The sequence below is a fragment of the Protopterus annectens genome, chromosome 8.part0 (genome assembly GCF_019279795.1).
Source record: "Protopterus annectens isolate FY-2018-M chromosome 8.part0, PAN1.0, whole genome shotgun sequence".
NCBI classification, from domain to species: domain Eukaryota; kingdom Metazoa; phylum Chordata; order Ceratodontiformes; family Protopteridae; genus Protopterus; species Protopterus annectens.
The window spans coordinates 1,424,754,926-1,424,773,123 of NC_056741.1; positions in this window are offsets into that span (position 1 = coordinate 1,424,754,926).

The following is an 18,198-nucleotide window of genomic DNA, read 5'->3' on the forward strand; positions in this document are numbered from 1 at the left end:
AACAATGGGGAATACTGACTTCTGTGCAGTGAGGAACACCTGGCTGAAGGCTCAGTTTTGATCAATAGCACTACCACAGTATACCTCAGATACAGACATGTGGGCCATAACACCGGTACGGACCTCTCCAGGTGGTGGTCTCCCCACATACATGAAGGCCATTCACATGTACTGACCAGTATACCCTCAAAAGACATCACAGATGTGTCAGGTACAGATCACAGTGTCCAAAGCTGCATTCTAGGATGTAGCCCTCAGGCATCACCATGTCCTTGGACCAGCAACACACATCCATACATGTGGTAGAACATATATTAGTACAACACTATGTGACCCATGACCAGTGGACTGCGCCTAGCTCTACATCAACTGTGCAGACTACCCATGTACTGACACAGTTCCATCATGTGTTATGCAATGCACTGATACCACAGTTCGTAATCAGGTCAGCTGTACACATAACAGGGGCCCTGGGTCATATACAACAGTAACAGATGACTGTTGCTGTACACCAGTAAACACCCTCATATTTGGATCTGGCATACATGTACCTGCCGTGGATATAGGTTCATAGGTTCATAGGTTCATACTAGGCTATCTGCCTGAGGGCATTTATAAGCCTAGCCCATTGTTTTGTGGCTTACGCCACCCCTTTAGTATGGGGAACTATACCCATTATTTTGCTGTGCCTCTGTCGAGCAGTGACACTGAGGTAATTTCTGGGGTATATCTGCGATCTCCCATCCATTGGTCAAGATTTCTCTTGAACAAGGCCAGCGAGGTGCTCTGCCTCACATGTACCGGGATTTTGTTCCACAGCATAGGGAGTCTTTGGGTGATGAATCTATCCCTCCAGCACGTCCTATTAATAGCCGTGTCGAGGTTTAAGTCTCCCACCCTTGTGGCTCTGATGGATCTAGATTTTCTGAGGTGAAGCATATTCATCAAATCTGGGTTTGACATGGCCTTGTATGTTAGGCAAAGGTCACCTCTGAGCAAGCGGTGGCGACTGAATAGAGCTGGAGTTCTTTCAGTCGGGCAGCATAGGACAGATTTTGAGACCCTTTATCCTTTTGGTGAGGAACTTTTGTGGCCTCTCCAGCTGCTGCAAGTGTCGGGTCAGATACATTCCAAATGGGGCATTGTACTCAATCATTGGTCTGATGAGTGATGAGTAAAGGGAGTCTATGCCCTCCTTGATCTAGATGAGAATCCCTTAATGATAAGGTGGGCAATGTAGAAGGACTTCCTAACTACTTTAGCTACATGGGTGTCGAATGACAGACTACTATCAACCTGGGTCTCCAGGTCCCTGATAACTTCTTCTGTGCTCAGTGGATTGCCACCTATTTGGTAGCTAGGGGTAACCTTGTTTTTCCCGAAGGGTATGACTATGCATTTTTGGCATTTAACTTTAGGCGTGGCTCTGGCACCAGTTATCCGTTTCTGTGAGACCCTTCTGAAGGATATCTGTGTCAGATGTGTTTTCTACTATGGCGCAGTTTGCAGTCATCTGCAAACTTTGTCAGCCATAACCCTCCTGTGTTTGCTTGTACTTGGAAAAGTAGATGCCAAACAAGAGTGGGCCCAGGACTGAGCCCTGTGGGACACCACTTGTGACAGGCTTTGAGTCTGACATGGCGCCAGCAACTCTGACCCTGTGGGTTCTGTCACTCAGCCAGTTTGCAACCCATCTTGTGATGTATGGGTTAACATTTAAGCTGATGAGTTTTCAATGATACCAGTGGGGTATTGTATCAAAGGCCTTAGCCAGATCGAGGTAGGCTGTATGGACTGCCTTTCTCTCATCAATGGCTTTGGTGACTGTTTTGAAAAAGTCAACCAAGTTTAAAAGGCATGATTTGCCTTTGACAAAGCCAAACTGGGTTGGATCCAAAGTCTGCAAATTCCCTATGTCTTTATTTATGAGGTCCATTATGATCCTCTCCATGGCTTTGCAGATAAGGCTTGTCAAGCTAATGGGCGGTAATTTCCAGGGTCTGTGGAGGCACCGCCTTTGTGAAGTGGGACCACAGTTGCAGTGCGCCACTCCTGGATGCGTATCCAGAGGTAAGACTTTGATTAAACAGCTGTCCTAGCTGTGGGTTTAATTCCTCATTGAGTTCATGGAGCACACAGCGGGACACCATCGGGTCCCATCGATGCTGTCTTTTTACTTTGGAGAGAGCAGTTCTCACTTGGGCTGGAGATGTTTGGGGGCTGCACTCATTTGGTATAGATATCTCTCCTTTTGGGGAGGGAGAAGTTTGCACTGAACCTGTCAGCCAGTATGTTGGCAATGTCTGTAGGATCAGTAATCTTCACATCATTTTGAACTAGTTCTGAGCATATCTGGGAGTTTCCTCCTAGGTTTCTAACATAGCTAAAGAAGGCCTTATGATTGTCTTTTGAGTCTTTAGCTATTTTTCTCTCGAAATTTGCTTTGGATGATTTTATGAGAGCTCTTAGTTTTTACTTATAGTGATCAAGGGTGTCTTACCTTTTAAGGATTTTGCTCTATCTTGTAGTAGCTTCCTCCTTTTGTTGTAGAGTTTGTTTATGGCTGGGGTCCACCAGACTGGACGCTTGCCTTTGGTACAAAGAGTCTTTGTTTTGCTTGGGATTGCCTTATCCATGCAGTCCTGCAGGTGCTGGTAGAAGGCGTTTGTAAGTGATTCAGCGGCTTGAGTATTGTTTTCCGCCTCCTCGGGGACCTGAAAGGAGACCACACGAGTCTTTAGAAGTGTGAAGTCGGCTTTTGAGAAGTTCTTTACTGTGGTCTTTTTATTTCAGGTGGGGTGGGATGAGGACCTCCAGCGAGATTAGTTTGTAATCTGATCTCACCAGTGAGGGTATACTTCCGGTGTTGAACATTGTGCTCCCATGTTCGTGATGATGAGATCAAGTATGTTATCTCCTCTTGTGGGGATGGTGACTAGTTGTTCCATGGCATTTGAGTTTATGAATTCCAGGAACTTTTGGGCTAGGGTGTTTGGGCTTGAGTAGTGTTCCCAGTCTATATTAGGGTAATTGAAGTCACCTAGTATGATGGTGTTTGGTGATACATTTATCCCCTCTAGTGTTTTCAGGAAGGCCATGTGAGTTTCCTGAGTTTGTGAGGGTGGCCTGTAACATGCTACAATTTGCAGAGCAGTCTTGCCTATGGTTAATTGCACCTGGATGGTCTCCGATGCATCGTCGTTGCCAACAGTCTTGAGGTGTGGGTGTCCTTGATGAATATGGATACCCCCTCCTTTCTTGGTATTGTCCGGGTTTTGGGGCGGAGCATGATATGAGGTAAAACCTGATAGCTGGGGTGCTCTCAGGAGCCTTGAACCAGGTTTCTGTCACAGCACAGACATCGATGTTCTCCATACTGAGAAGGGCCTCAAGTCGTGCATTTTGAGATTTAGACTTCTGGCATTGAGCAGCATTACCCTTAGTTTTTTCCTTTTTGTGTTCTAGGGTGGTAGGTTTAGAATTTGAGCCTTGCCTAAAAAGGCACTATGGGGTGGCAAGAGCCTTTGCCAATATCCGAATCCCAGGGTGACAGGTGCAAGCCGTCCCTTGCAGCGTGGCTTGTCCAGCATGTCATCCCAGGCAGACAGATACTGGATCCCCTTTGAATGACACCAGTGTTTAAGCCAATTGTTAAAGCTGATCATCTTATCTTTGTATTGTGGCATCATTCTTGGTGAAGGTAGGATACTGCTCAAGGTCAGGGTCATACCTGCCTGGGCTACATAATCAGAGAGCTCCTCAATGTCTCTTTTCATGTAGTCCAAGGAGGTACGTCTCAGGTCGTTTACACCAGCGTGGACAATGACTGAGTCATATTTGTACCTGCTGTTGAGAGACCTGAGTGCTTGCGTTATGTGGCGGATTCTAGCGCCCGACAGGCAGCTTACTGTGACCTTCTCCTTACTCAGTCTGGTGAGCGGGACATCAGTGTGTCTGACTATGGAGTCACCAATGACTAGTGTGTCTGGCATTGTGTTTGGCCTTAAGGGCTGTGACTGTTTGACACTCTGACTGTGAGGTCTATGTGTTCTTGGTGTTGTGTTCTGAGGTGGTGGTTGTTTGGGTGTCTGCTTTGGTGGCCTCTGCTGTTTTGGTAGATTTTTGATCAGAGCCTCAGTATGTCTTTGTGTGTTTATGTGTATGATTTGAGGTTGTAATGGTACTATGTGAGACTGGGTCTATAGTGTGTGTGGTAACCTTCTCCTCCTGACTGGTCTTGCCAGTCCTATGTTGAGAGAGCTCAGCCTCCAGTTTGGCCGATATAGTTGCATCTCTCGCATGCATTTGTGTTTTGTGGGAGGAGGAAAGGGTTGTCTGTGTACATGAGGCAATTGAAACATTGCCTCAATATTCCCAGGTTCACCAGCTGAGCAGGAGAGGACACTAGCAACTGATCCCTCGACATGCTAGGAGGGTAGACGACAAACTTTAAAAAGATTCGGGGACGTGGGTGACCGAGAAATGGGGGTTGCCTTTTGGGGTACTATCTATGACAAGAGTGCCGTATCAAGGTAATAAGTACTGTAGGAGCAAGTGCTAGGTTTAATAGATAGAGAATAGTCTACTTGGAGTCAAGTAGAGTTGATCTTTTTAGTTATAGGATACGCTGATTTGATCAGTAGTATAGTTCGAGGAAGGTAGTTTTAAGGGAAAATTTGAAGAGTGGACTTTAGGTAGCGCGAATAGTTTAAACCTGCTTAACTGGCACTGCCCTAGTGTGCAACAGTGGCAGCTCCGCTAAATCACTCTAAATCGCGCTTAACGTGCTTAGCGTTTTATACCAGGGGCTGGAAAAAGCTAGAAACTGGCCCAAAACGACCAATAAACTACTAGTTACTGGCTGAAACCTCACAAAACTGGACAAAAGGCAGCTCAATGCTTCCCACTCCCACTGGTAAGCAAGGTAGCTTCCCTTCCCCCAAATATAAGGCAAGGAAACAGTACACAGGAACTACAACCAAAGCCCAGGAATCAGCAACTCTGAAACTGGACTAAACTAGTAAAGCAGGAAAAACAAGAGATATTTTTTTCTTTTTTTCCTTTTTTTTCACAAAACAGGCAGAAACAGGTACAGCAAACACTTATAAATGCTATGAATCAGCTACTACAGCTTACACAGAAGAATTTGCTACAAATACAGACAAATAGTAACAAACAAGGATTCCAAGTGCAATATTTAGTTAAATGCAGTAAAAACAGCTTCAATGTAACAGAAAGGCAGGCGAAATACAGTTGCTAGGTATTCAGATGTGGAAAGCAACAAAAAATATACTTAGTATCAAGAAAAGTCGCTTATTCAGCTCTCTGCAGCCTGGATTACTCTGCTGGCCCACGTGGAGTCTGTGCTGAGTAGGTACAAGCTGAAAGTTTTATACCAGGGGGCTGGAAAAGCTAGAAACTGGCCCAAAACGACCAATAAACTACTAGTTACTGGCTGAAACCTCACAAAACTGGACAAAGGCAGCTCAATGCTTCCCACTCCCACTGGTAAGCAAGGTAGCTTCCTTCCCCAAATAAGGCAAGGAAACAGTACACAGGAACTACAACCAAAGCCCAGGAATCAGCAACTCTGAAACTGGACTAAACTAGTAAAGCAGGAAAAACAAGAGATATTTTTTCTTTTTTTTTTTCACAAAACAGGCAGAAACAGGTACAGCAAACACTTATAAATGCTATGAATCAGCTACTACAGCTTACACAGAAGAATTTGCTACAAATACAGTCAAATAGTAACAAACAAGGATTCCAAGTGCAATATTAAGTTAAATGCAGTAAAACAGCTTCAATGTAACAGAAAGGCAGGCGAAATACAGTTGCTAGGTATTCAAGTGTGGAAAGCAACAAAGATATACTTGGTATCAAGAAAAGTCGCTTATTCAGCTCTCTGCAGCCTGGATTACTCTGCTGGCCCACTTGGAGTCTGTGCTGAGTAGGTACAAGCTGAAAGTTTTATACCAGGGGGCTGGAAAAGCTAGAAACTGGCCCAAAACGACCAATAAACTACTAGTTACTGGCTGAAACCTCACAAAACTGGACAAAAGGCAGCTCAATGCTTCCCACTCCCACTGGTAAGCAAGGTAGCTTCCCTTCCCCGAAATAAGGCAAGGAAACAGTACACAGGAACTACAACCAAAGCCCAGGAATCAGCAACTCTGAAACTGGACTAAACTAGTAAAGCAGGAAAGCAAGGTAGCTTCCCTTCCCCAAATAAGGCAAGGAAACAGTACACAGGAACTACAACCAAAGCCCAGGAATCAGCAACTCTGAAACTGGACTAAACTAGTAAAGCAGGAAAAACAAGAGATATTTTTCTCTTTTTTTTTTTTTCACAAAACAGGCAGAAACAGGTACAGCAAACACTTATAAATGCTATGAATCAGCTACTACAGCTTACACAGAAGAATTTGCTACAAATACAGTCAAATAGTAACAAACAAGGATTCCAAGTGCAATATTAAGTTAAATGCAGTATAAACAGCTTCAATATAACAGAAAGCCAGGCGAAATACAGTCGCTAGGTATTCAGATGTGAAAAGCAACAAAAATTATACTTAGTATCAAGAAAAGTCGCTTATTCAGCTCTCTGCAGCCTGGATTACTCTGCTGGCCCACGTGGAGTCTGTGCTGAGTAGGTACAAGCTGAAAGTTTTATACCAGGGGCTGGAAAAGCTAGAAACTGGCCCAAAACGACCAATAAACTACTAGTTACTGGCTGAAACCTCACAAAAACTGGACAAAAGGCAGCTCAATGCTTCCCACTCCCACTGGTAAGCAAGGTAGCTTCCCTTCCCCAAATAAGGCAAGGAAACAGTACACAGGAACTACAACCAAAGCCCAGGAATCAGCAACTCTGAAACTGGACTAAACTAGTAAAGCAGGAAAGCAAGGTAGCTTCCCTTCCCCCAAATAAGGCAAGGAAACAGTACACAGGAACTACAACCAAAGCCCAGGAATCAGCAACTCTGAAACTGGACTAAACTAGTAAAGCAGGAAAAACAAGAGATATTTTTTTCTTTTATTCTTTTTTTTCACAAAACAGGCAGAAACAGGTACAGCAAACACTTATAAATGCTATGAATCAGCTACTACAGCTTACACAGAAGAATTTGCTACATGACACACACAACACATATGTACATGACACACACAACACACACACACACACACACACACACACACACACACACACACACACACAACACATATGTACATAGCATAGCTGTTGCAGTCCTTCGTGCAGACAGGTGGCTACAGCAATTACACACATGCACATGGAAGGTAGGTGAATGGCTGTTGAATGCTAACAGTACATAAGGTGTGATATCAATGTTGACTGAGTTAACATTCCCTCTGTACTGGTTACCCATGACAACTATCATCTATTACAGCAGTCCATGTGTCATGTATGTCATCACACATGTCCACCAATTGCAATGCCTACAAACATGGCTAAATGACAGGAATGTAGGACCTACACACATGTACATGTTGTGGTGTGCGTTCAGCTACCATGCGTGTGCAGTAGCTGATGTTTGCAGGTGACGTGCGTCTTACTACAACATGCAGTTGCAATGCAGCCCCATCATTGCCAACTGTATATGGTGATATAATGACAGTAAGGTAAGATGTAAATTAGGTATGGATGGATGTGTGGACATAACTAAGTGGTGGGCCATCTTTGCAGATGGATGTTTGCTGAAGACAGCTCACAGGTGTGTCACAAGGCATCCTAAAATAACATGTGCAAACACTAAGCTATGTTTCTGTTAACTGAAGGGGAACACATACAACCTACACAGTGTTCGGGGTGTCACTGATTGTAAATCACTTGACACCTGTAACACTTAAGACCTCCTATGTGCATATATCAGCACAATTGCCAAAGGTAGTGTCGGTACACATTTTAATGCAGGCAATACTGCTGCATGTCTGTCATACATATCATATGATAGCAGGTGGTTGATTCACAGTACTGCCATGTGTGTTTGCTTGTGTGTCCATATATGCCATGTATGGTGGGGAATACATCCCAATTGTTACTCACACTCCTGTACACTGTTGTAGAGATCTGTACATACTGCAGTGTAGAAAGCAAGACATAGGCAGGGGTGGGGTGTGTATCACACACATGTGAGCTATCTGTATGTGCATGACATAGGTGCATTCAATTGTGGACTCCACAGTGTGTGTGTGTGTGTGTGTGTGTGTGTGTGTGTGTGTGTGTGTGTGTGTGTGTGTGTGTGTGTGTATCTATGTATGGTTGTCTGGTCCATGGAGTGAGGATGTATGTTACCATAGTGAACAGATAGGACCCCTAACCTCTCCAGGTGATGCAATCTACTACCCTATTGATGCCGTTGATCTTAGGCATTACTGACTACCTATACATGTGTATTCTCTGTGTCGTGTCATGTGGGTGCACAGTACTGTAATGGTGATTACCACATAGGTAGGGATCCTCACCTTAACACTATCAAGTGTGTGTGTGTGTGTGTGTGTATTACAGTGTCGTTGACCCTGTGAGTGTGGGCGTGTTACTGTGTGTCTGAATACATGTGTGTGAATACCTGTGTGTGTGTGTGTGTGTGTGTGTGTGTGTGTGTGTGTGTGTGTGTGTGTGTGTGTAGTTGTGTCTTCTCATCCTGTAATGTGAATGTGTATTACTGCTACACAATGAGGCCTCAAGCTATCAACTGGCCTCTAACCTTGTCATCAGCTAGACTGCTATGTAAACTCCCCGCCCCATGTAACTGTACCTGTGATGTCACCCGGTATGGATGTCACATATCTAGCCACTGTAGCTTAGTACGCAGCTCTCATGCTCCTGGATCAGTAAATGTGTAGACATCTTTGGAATGTCAGCCTTTCTAACAGTGAGGTTGAAGCTATGAATAGCATGCTGGTATTGCCATACATACCTGTGAGTAGTCCACATTTACACATGGGAAACTGCAAACACTGGCACTCAATGGCACATGCAATTAGACCTGAAGGAGGGAAGCAGGACATCATTACCAACATGCTGTTACTGTTGTTACCAAGACACATACTATGAACAGAAAACAATGCATTCTAAATCTGTACTACGTGGTATGTCTGCTGCGTGTCAACAGTACACAACAATTGTAATCTACACTTATCTCCCTATTCTGTTCACCCTGTGCATCAGACCATATGAGCATGTCCCTGCACTGATGGTGTGGATGTGGCACAGGCATCATCATATGCACAGGGTGATAATGTTTGCCATTGGCCTAGGCTGCACCAGTGGATGACATCTTGTGTGTGGGTTAGGGCCTGTGATCTAATTGGCCATATGTGGTTGTTATGCATGTGAGTGTTGCGGTGTCCTACAGATGTTTCTGGTGTGTGCATGTATGTGTGCCCACAGTTCTGCCATGTGTCTGGCCTACACAGGGGTATTATTGACTGTACAGACCAGGTTTTACAGCTCACAGTGTCCGGCCACGGCCACATGACTTGTGCCTGCCAGAGGTTGCACGGGCACTACTAGGCAGAGGTGCAGACTGGGTACTGTCTGAAGACACATGTCCACTGGAACTGTGTCCCCATTGGGACCATCCAGGGCCACGTGCACTTGGTCTGCTGTGTCCTGGTGTGGACATTGCAGCACCAGCTGCACTGCTGCTGCTACTGCCACTATGGGAGCGGGCATGTGAGGTAGCTCATTCACGTAGACCTGCACCAGGTGACGTAGCTGGCCTACGTCCACGTGCCCTATGTCTCACTCCTACCAGATGTTCCAGCACAGACAGCTCACGCTCGCGGATTGTCATGCCACGGTCAAGCATTCCAACCATGTCACCCAATCGTCTGTCCAAAACCTCAGCAATCTGCTGTTGAGCATTTGCCAATGCCTAGATGTTGTCATTTAAAGAATGGATAGCAGTCCTCTGAAGCCTCTGCCCTTCTCTGTTCTGCCATTCAGCATGTGCCTATGCCACCATTACAGCCTGAAACATGCATCTGGTGACACCAGCTGCTGCACTCTGTCCTGCAGGGGCATGTCAGCCTGAGGTCCTCCTATGAGCAGCACTGGCCACATGCCTGTATGGCCCATCTCCAGTCATTTGCCTGACACCATGGTGTGAATACACACCTTCCATAGCCACCCCACTTTCCTGTTCCAAGCTACCCCATGCCAGCTGTCCTTCCTCTATGGCCACTGGTGATGGGTCATGTGTTGGCATGAGATCTGTGTGCGGGGATGAGGGGGATATAGGTGGAATGGCAACCGATGGCACAGATTCAGACCCTGACAACCCTGCCTGTGCCTCAAGCATATGTTCATCATCACTGCTAGAGTCTGTGGGGACACTAACATCAGATGGACCGCAGGAGGGTAACGCACCTACATCACCTGTGAAGGCAAGCAAAGACTCTACATTACAATACAGACACACACACACACACACACAGACACATACACACAGACACACACACACAGACGCACACACAGACACACACCATGCATGTGCTTTGGCAGAAGACATGCAACATGCATGTGATGCAGCAGACGGCATGCAGCTCAGACAATAATAGTGGTAGTTATCATACATCCCTGGGTTGCACAACAGCATGCATGTGTCATAGCAGAAGCCATGCATTTCACACAATCATGGTAGTAAGCATGCATCCCTGAGTTACACCATGTGGACCAGCACAAGTTAACAGTACACATGGCTGATGTGTGGCATATGACCTTGACATTAACATTTAGATTAGCATGTAATCTGCTGATGTGTGCATTGACATGCATACATGTTTAACACAATGGTGTCCTTTTACGTTTACAGTGGGGTAATGGTGTCACATTGCAGGGTTGTTGGTCTGCCCTACAGATAAAATGCACATTTAGCAGATGTGCATGACCATTGAAGGGTATTATGAGTCGTCTATATTGCTATACAGAATGAAGTACAGACACAGTGCATAGCCATGACTGTGTGCATACACAATACATATATACTGTGGATTGTGACCCACGTCGCTGAGGTGTATACACACTAAACCATGATGTGGAATGTATGACACAGGTCACCGAAGGCAATACAGATGACAACGCTGCACATCTGCAAACATATTTTAGCTACCTGGCAACCATGTCCACACATGGCAGACTTGTCAATACACCATGTCCCACATGACATTTTTGTACCACACACACGAGGTACATGGCTGACAGTGTTGTCCAACAGCAGCAAGGGAATTGTACTGTATCTGTGGCCTGATGTGGTTGTCTGTGTATGTATGGGGATGCTGTACAGGTGACTACTGTCATTCTGTGACACAGTCATGATGTTCAACACATCTTATGTGGTTGAATGATGTTACGCCTCCACAAGCTGTGCACAGGCCTGTAGGATGTCCAGTGTTCCACATCTGCAATATAACAATTCAACAAAGGCTATAGTTGGACCATGTGTAGCCAATGTACAACAGGGTGTACACACAAATGCATCACATCTACTGTGCGTTGCTACATGTCTCTGGCCATCCTCCATGGCCATATGTGAACATGTGTTGGCCAAACGGTTGTGATGGCCATCTATCTCACATGTCTGTGTTGACCCATATGACATACACCCATAGATGTCATATACTCCACTGTCCACAGGGTTATGCAGACAAAGGGTTGTATGTTTGGTATGCGGGGTATGTTTTATGGGATAGTGAGACAATGTTGGAGCCGGCCCGCTACATGTCATGGACATGTTAGATGGAACATCACAATGTGTGTGCACTCATAGCAGGGGCATAATCCACAATGTTGAATCCTGTGGACTGACCATACTCCAGCTCACTGTGTAGTACTGTTTGTATACCCCACATGTGTAGATCTGATGTGTAGTACATGTTCCTACATTGAACAACACCTCCACCGCTGTATGCGCAGCTGTCCACACATCTAGAAATGACAGTTTCTGAGGTTTCATGTTGGTGTTTCACTTAGTTTGTAAGTATTGCACATGGATAGCCATTGTGATGGATTGCAGATGCGACCTGTATATTATGACTGGACCATTCATTATGTGTACATGTGTCAACTGGCCACTTGGCGAATAGATCTGTGCATTAACATGCCTGATAATTATAACTGTATCACCTGCAATGGCCTGCTGTCTTAGCGGAACACCAGAGGTACCTATATAGGGGTGACACAGCAGTATGATCATTATCCATGCTGGTATGACAGCTACATGGTGCAATTTGCATGTTAACACATTAGCCGGTACAATAGGATATACTATGGAGTATGCACATGTGTGTATACACAGAGTAGCATACTATAGTATGTGGCATGTGTGTATACATGCCTTACATATGATGTTACATTACATATTGTACAGTGACACATGCAACTATATGGGATATAATAGTTATATGTGCAGTAATGACTTACCAGGCAACTCCAGGCTTGGTGGTTGAGAGTCACCCACCTCCATGATGTCAGCTAAGGCTTGTGGATGCTGTTCTGCCAGTGTCCCCAGGTTGGCCAGTAGCTCCTCGATATGTGTGAGTGGGGACTGGGTTGGTGGCCCACCACCTGTTGCACCTTGTTCCCTGGTGAATGCATTCACATGCTGTTTCGCACATCTGATCAGGTCCGTGTAGTGTCTGCACACCTGCTGGTATGTGCGGTTATGGCCACCCACATCATTAACCCTCCTGCAAAGTTTCTGCCACAGGTCATCCTGCTGCTGTGCATCCTGTGGCACATGGCTAAATAGGACATCATAGTTGTCTTGGAGGTAAGGTATAAGGGCCTCTTCCTCCAAGAGTGTATAGACTGGGAGCCTTGCTCGCGGCATACTTGGAAGACATAATGATGGAGACAGGTCACAGTATCTCAGAGATGCACAGATATACAGTTGCACATACATGTGTCTCACATTTATTACATATAAATAGTTGTATTTGCAATTCTTCATGACACTGACACCACTGACATGCTTGTGTCACACACATGTGACACCCAATGGGGATTGGATATTATCACCATATATGTGTGTCACCTGATTACATTGCTCATACTCCATGTGGATGCTGTCTTGATGTAGGCATGTCTGTTTGTCTGCACTGGTCTTACCTATCAGCACATGCCTGGATGTGTCCACATTAATGCTGTTGACCTTGATGCTGTGTATATGTCACATATAAACACATACACTGCCTTAACGGACATGACCTGTGACACTGCAGACATGGACATGGAAGCTTTTACATGCATGTGTTTTGCCATATACATCTACATGGCACTGTACAGCAGTTCAACATCCTTCCACGTATTGCCTGTGTTGCACATGTGATACACATGGGACACTGGCTAGCCTGATGGTATTTGCAGGGATGGTTATCAACTGTAGCATGTACAGCCAAGGTTGTCTAGTAGTCTGTATGCCCTGAGCCATGTATGAGCCTAGGATGTAAGGTTACCTAGCTGTAGCTGACAGCCATGTTTCCGGTGCCAGTTGAAGCAGTGGCACATAACTCATCCACACGGTTAATGATACATCTACCATGCAGTCATCACACCATGTCTGACAGAGGTGAAATGTGCAGCTTTGCTGGACAGGGTTGCATAGTATGGCAGGAGTATATAATGTGTATGGCACAAGGATCTGTCCAGCATGTGGCGATCCTTGTACTAGGAAGGTGGATGTCCATGACGTATATATTTGAGATCAGGATATGTACGTGTAGCATGTCCAACATCACAGTGTTGGACATGTCTTTATGCAGGATAGGCATCATGCTACATAGTGGAGATGAGGATTGTGAAGGCTGGTGTCGGCCATCTAAACATGGCCAATACCCCTTAAAGGTGATATGTGATCCAATATTGGTCACTTGAGTGATGAGTATGGCTGTACAATGATCTCTATGTTCATGAATGGCACCCTGTCATGACTAGGGTTGCCTCTTATGACTACCTAATAGGCTTGGTGACATCACTAGCTCAGGGAGGTAAACTGCACAGCAGCATCAATTACACACAGTGTCAATTATGTTGACTGCTGCCTTGGTGGTAGTTCATGGGTACAGGTTTATTAACCTAGCAGTAACAATGCAATATGCAGCTGTCAGATTGTGCACATATGTCACATACCTCACCCACAAAGATCCTTCTGTATGTTGTCCACAACACTGAGTCATCTATTGCTCCTAGGTCATAGCCATTCACATACTTACATAGGCAGATGCCTCCCATTTGTCTGTGTGGTATGGGCTACATTGAGGGGGAGTACAACGAATTAACCCTGTTTTACTGTAGCTGGCACTGGTGTGATATGCACATATTACTCAGACACCTTTTGTAGTGTTGGTTCTGTCAACAGTGCAAATGTACATCTAGTATACTGAATGTTGGTGGAACACAGTATGGGTGATGATGTCCTATGACTTGTCACAGGTATGACATGCAGTATGAAATCATCCATACTGTCATCTACATCTGTACTGCTAACAACATATACGTTGATTAAGGTTCATGGACTTTCAGACCAGACTCAGCAGGGTAGTAGTGCAGTGCCTCCCATTATGAGGGGTGTCTCCACTTTGTGGGTTGTGATAGCTGTTGGTGTGCACCATTCAGTGTTTTCACAGACTGACATGAAGCTATGTTTTACATGATGTTTATGTGTGGAGCAAACTGTTTTGCCATATGTGTATGATACAACCAGGGATGTGGACAGGTCCCATTAAACCTGAGTGCACCTTGTACCATCATAGTTATGGTTACAGGGGCTCTGTAGTGCACATAGATATGTGATTGTGTACCTGTTGGGGGGGCAGTGTGTTTATGTTATCCAACACCCTATCTGTATTGCTTATTCATGCTCAGCACTTGTTCAGAACATGTAAGCACTACATGAGCTACTAATTACTATAGCACTCAATCCTCCTCATTACCTACAGGTAAACATTGTTTGTAATTTCCCGCTTGCTTAGAGTAAAACAGCTCTTGTACACACTTTCCTCACTTATCTAGTGGGAAATAGTTAAATATTCAGGCATGTCCAAGTGTCAGTTCCCAGTGTTCTCACCTGTCTATATGATGAATATGGCATCATGAGGCAATATAGAAATTGTCTCATGTACACAGTCAATACTCCCCTCCTAACATACAACACTACAACCTGTGGGAGATGCACATATCTAGCCATGCTGGAGGTAAAGCTCTCTCCAACCCAGACTGAACCTGACAATCATGTGGGGATATTAAACGTTTCCACCACACCACACTCATCACATAGTCTCACTAGATCTCCACCACCACAGGCCACACATAGTACAACTACAACATTTGTGGAGCCTCTCAATACTACTCTGTCTAGGCAACAGAGAACTCAAAAGCAGAAATGCAGGCAGCTCCCATCCCCCAACACAACACCAATTACTTATAGCCCACAGACTCAGTGTGCCCATCAACCACAGCCAACAGGGTGAAATAACGTACCCAACACACTAGTCATAGGTGACTGTATAGGCGGTCACACTGATGTCCACTCATCAGGCTACACAAGGAGATAGTTACTGTCAGCTGCCTGTCAGGTAACAGGATCTGCAACATAACCTATGCACTCATGTCACTCCTCAACAGGTACAATATGACTGTGTCATTCTCCATGTTAGTGTGAATGGCCTGAGATGTACCTTCCTGGACTACATGTAAAGAGACATGGAATAGCTCTCCGATCTTGTAGCCCAGGCGGGTATCGCCCTAGCCCTGAGTAGCATTCTGCCATTGTCCAGACTGATAACACAGTACAAGGACAAAATGATTTACTTCAACAATTGGCTATGCTTCTGGTGTCATTCCAAGGGTATCCAGTATCTGTCTGCTTTGAATGACATGGTCGACAGAACACGATGTTTTGGCACAGATGGCCTGCACCTGTCAGCCCTGGGATTCCGGATAATGGCTAAGGCTCTTGCTGCTCCTATAGTGCCTGTTTTAGGCACGGATCAAATAACATATTCACCACCATAACAGGAACAGGCAAGCAAAACCTGAGGGTAATGCTACTCAGTGCTTGATATCTTCATCTCAAATGCACTCACCCGATGCACTCCTTGTAATGGACCACTTCGATATATGTGCAGTGATTGGGACCTGCTTCTAGGGTCCTGAGAGCACCCCTGCACTACCAGGCTATTACTCATACCACGCCTTTTAGTCATGTAACCAGGACCGAAACATTCACTGCAGAGGTGTGTCCATATTTCCTAAGGATATCCACACCTCCAGGCTGGTTGCTTAGCACAATGCATCAGATGTTATCCAAGTGCAAATAACTCTGGCCATAACTGCTATACAAATTGTAGCTTGCTACAGATCCCCCACCATACCCCACGGTTAATGGTCCTCACTTCTTGGTGTACTGGAAAGTAGGGTTCAAACAGACACACTACTGATGTGCGACTGACACTACCCCACCATTAACTGGGATACCTACTCATGTACCAACACATTAAGCCAAAACCTTCTGGGATTCATAACCTCCAATCACCTGGATCAACCTATCCACACCACCACCAGGGCCAACAATATCCTAGACCTGGTCATTACCAACATGTGTGACTTGTGTTCCACACCTGGGGTTATCTCCTCGTTGGTCAGATCCAAACGTATGCTAATCACCCTTGTTATTCACATCCCGGCAAAACACCCTTTATGGAAAAAACAGTGCAATATTTCTACAAAGCCAACTTCAGGCTTCTTATGACAGCAGTAGTAAATGTCATAACACCCATGCAGATTGACAATACAGTTACAACCGCTGAATCATACACAACTGCACTTAATTAGCACTTACACAACTGCATGGATCATGCTATCCCAAACAGAACCATGGCAGTACCCACCAGAAAACTGAGGCCTCTCTGGTGGTCCACTGCCATGGACATAATGTACAACAAAAGGAGGAGACTGTTGCAAAGTAGAGTACAATTCCATGAGTGGAGGAGCTCTCTGGTCAGTCTCAGTAAGAATCTGAGATCCCTTATCACATCCTCCAAAGCTAGCTACGTAAACATACATACATAACCGCGACTAATTCCAAGGACTACCACAAAGCGTTCTAGAGGTATGTCACTACTTTTGATGGAGATACTTACATCTGCTCTGACATACAGCAGTAAGGCACGAACATTACAGAACCGACTGATATCGGCAACATCTTGGCAGATAGGTTCAGTGCTAAATTTACACCCCTCTCACACCCTAAAGGGCCCATATCTATACAGGAATGATGCATAGTCCCTGCAATCACAACTACGCAGTTCAAAGCTGCACTCTCTATAGCCAGGAACACAGCATCCATGTGACCGTACAACATCCCAGGCTGCAATTTCCAAGAACTTCAGAATGAAATGCCTCCCCACTTGGGCGCCATATTCACTAATAGCCTTGCATCAGGCATTGTGGCCCCTGAATGGCACACAGCAACAGTTATCACACTCCACAAAGGTGGCACCACAATGGACCAGGGGGAACTATTGGCCTATACGCCTGACTAGACTGTTTTGCAAGGCTATGGAGCACATCATCATGGATCTCATTCACAGAGACATTGGTGGCCTCTAAACCTTTGATCCCACCTAGTTTGGATTTGTTAGGGCCAGACCATGCCTCCTAAACCTGGTGGAGTCCTTTGAGACAGTTACCAAGGCAGGAGATGAGGGTAAGGAGGTCCACACAGCCTACCTTGACCTCTCAAAGGCTTTCAACACCGTTCCCCATTCTGGTATTGTCAACATACACATCCACCTGCACATTAACCCCTACGTCACGAGATGTTATGGAAAGTGGCTCATGGACAGAACCCACACAGTGAGGGTAGCATACCCTAGGTCCTACTGTAAATCAGTTACAATTGGCAACCCCCAGGGCTCGGTCATAGGGCCCTTCATGCTTCTCTGAGGTACAGGCTAGCACAGGAGGACTTTCCCTGAAACGGTTTGCAGACGACTGCAAACTAGGGGCTATGATTGATTCCCCAGCTGATACAGACACCCTCCATAAGGGTGTCACTGGGATGGATACCTGGTGTCAATAACATGGTCTCAAGCTGCATGCCACAAGGTGCATAGACATCTCCTTTGGATTACACCAATCACCCGCGGACTATCACATAGGTGGAAGTCCCCTAC